Consider the following 2,901-nt stretch of genomic DNA (forward strand, 5'->3'; position numbering starts at 1 on the left):
TTGGACACACAGACACATGGATAGATGCATGGGCAATGGTTGGAAACGTTGTAAAATAGAAGTATAGAAGACGAATTGCCAAAAGACAACAAAAACCAGAGGTAATGACTTCAGAAACTAAAATAAAGTACTACAAATTTTAATATTACCTGATTGTTATCTCCTTCATTTTTTATTTTTAACATTTTATGATCATATAGTGAATTGTTAATTATTCTAATTGTTCATAGTTTCTAGTTTATAAACAAATACAGAGTTTAATTCTTGGTTAAAATTCTTAGATAATTTCTCATATTTTGCTATAATAAACAATCTTTGAGGAGTCACACCCGGTGACGCTCAGGGTTTACTTCTGTCTATGCACTCTGAAATCCTGACTTGGGGGACCATATGGGATGTCAGGTTTGGACCCCCCACCCACCCAACCCAGTCAGTCCTAGGCCAGCTGCATGGAAGGCAAACACTACCAAATGAATGATAAATACTTTTATAAAGATCTTTTAGCAACCGGCTTTAAAAAAAAGTCAAGCTCTTTGGAGTACTTTTACTAGATCAGGGTCCTTTTCTACATGTTTATATTAATTTCCAATTTTCCTTTGAAAAGAAGGTTAATTTATGTAATTTTATCAGTATTTTGTAAGAGGGCTCTTTTTTCTCATTTTTCCCAATTCACAATATTAAAAATTGTTGCCATTATAATAGGTAAAAAATATTTACTTGCTGAAATTTGAATACTTAATATCTATTTTGCATTTCATATGCTTTTAATTTTTCAAATTTATTTTACTTTTCCAGTTCATATAGTTTGACTATTATCTTACATTTTAGCAAAGTAATACATTTGTATAGTTTAAAGTTTCCACTAGGACAATACAAATTATTAGCAAAAATAGCATTTCTCTGTCCCATTTCTTTTCCCCTTCCCATTTTGCCACCCAAAGGTAACCAACCACAACTCTTTTAATGATTTCTCCTGACATTTATTTAATATTACATTTCTAAATTATATGCTCCTTTGCTTCTTCTTGATTTTTCAATTTAATATATTAACTCTCAATTTCCAACTAAATATGAGGAAGACTTAGTGTTCCTTACATATTTTTTCATCCATCCTTTTCCTACATATACATTTAGTTCTATCCTCCCAACTTAGCTGCATCGTACTATTGAATTACATTTTTCATTATTTATCACAGGATTATTATTCATAGCTTAGTAAGTACATATGTTTAGGTTTTCCCTGGAGTTATTACATGATTTGGGCAATTTTTAATTTTTATATTCATACATTTCTTACCAAGTTTTTCTCCAAAATAATAAATTCTCAATAAGGTACACACTTAAGTGATACATGCTTTTATCTTTAAAATATCTCAATTAGATTAAAGAGATAGTACAGTAGTTAAAAAATTTGCTTTACATGAAACCTTCTGAGGTTCAAGCCAAAGCACTGCACATGGTTCCCCAAACCTGCCCAGAGAAATCCCAGAACACAGAGTACATAAACTCTCAATACCTCTGAATGTGGCACACACACATAAAAAAGATTAAAACAAAAACTTAAATCATTTTGCTTTAATCTTGACTAGTTCACATTTTTTCAAACTACTCAAATATTATCCTGGGACGTCTTTTTAACCCTGTTATAAAATTCCTTTTGCAGCTCCCCCGTTTTTGAGGCCCTATTTCCTTGATTTTCTCTCACTTTGTTTTAGGGGTTTATTCTAGTATGATACTAAGAAAGAATACACAAAACTATCTAATTTTTTGAAAACTTGATGTATGAAAGTTTATCTTCCTTTTTTTTATCTTTTTCATTTTACAGCTTAAAAATATGGAATGCTTCACGAATTTGCACAGGGGCCATACTAATCTTCTTTGTATCTTTCCAATTTTAGTATATGTGTTACTGAAGCGAGCATAGGTTTATCTTTCTACTCCCACACTTGGTAATTTACCTCTATATAATTTTAAATTGAGCACCATTTTTCACAGAATTTTCAAAGTATTTTATTTGTATTTACAGTATCTATGGTTTATTAAAATCACTGTTTTTGTTCTTTCTCTTATATCTCTTTGATTTTCTCTGTATTGAGAATACATTGACATCCATTTTCAAATGCCTCAGTTGTACAAATTATCTAATACTATAACTGTATATACTAGCTTTGATTATCACCAAAACTCTAGTTTCCACTATTGTATCACTGACTTCCTTTATTCTTTTACCTAATCCCCAAGATGCACACACACACACACACACACACACACACACACACACACACACACACACACACACACACATATTTCAGCACAAAGTACTCCACTATTTAAAAGAAAGTAATCTTAGCCTTTGCATAAACATAAATACATGTTGAAGGAATTTTCTTTATTCTCAAAACACACATTTTGTGATGAGCTTGCAAGTTCTTTTCATTGTCTGAGATGATTGATGGAATTCACCTTTAAGAAAACGTGTGCTTGTTGCTTTTAGAACATTTGAGGGTATAATTTCTTTGTTAATTTCTTTCTATTTTCTGTCTGTTTCTGAGCTCTCTCTTACTCCTGACTTTATTTTCTTTTTTTTCCTCATGGAACTCTATAGGTTATATCTCCTGAGTTAATCTTCTTATTTTTTGTATTTCTCATTTTCTCATGGAAAATTTGAAAAAAATATAAATGGAACAAGATACATGTATGGGTTGATAATTACTGAACCTGTGTAATGTGTCCAATGTAGTTATTATCTACCTTTAAAATTATTTGCCATTTTTCACAATTAAAGATAAAATAAAACAAAAATAGAGCAGGGTGAAGAAAGCAAAGAATTATAATGAGATTTTAAGCACAAACACTATCATAAAGATCAGATGAAACACATGTTCAGAATTACCTGATCTC

The 2,901-nt window shown here is 30.6% G+C and overlaps 1 pseudogene; it reads right to left on the minus strand.

Moving 5' to 3' along the window:
- Positions 1-1,828: 1,828 nt before the first annotated feature.
- LOC126029618 (uncharacterized) lies at positions 1,829-1,922 on the minus strand (annotated as a pseudogene).
- Positions 1,923-2,901: the final 979 nt, after the last annotated feature.

Source organism: Suncus etruscus, chromosome 1 (assembly GCF_024139225.1).
Source record: "Suncus etruscus isolate mSunEtr1 chromosome 1, mSunEtr1.pri.cur, whole genome shotgun sequence".
Lineage (NCBI taxonomy): Eukaryota > Metazoa > Chordata > Mammalia > Eulipotyphla > Soricidae > Suncus > Suncus etruscus.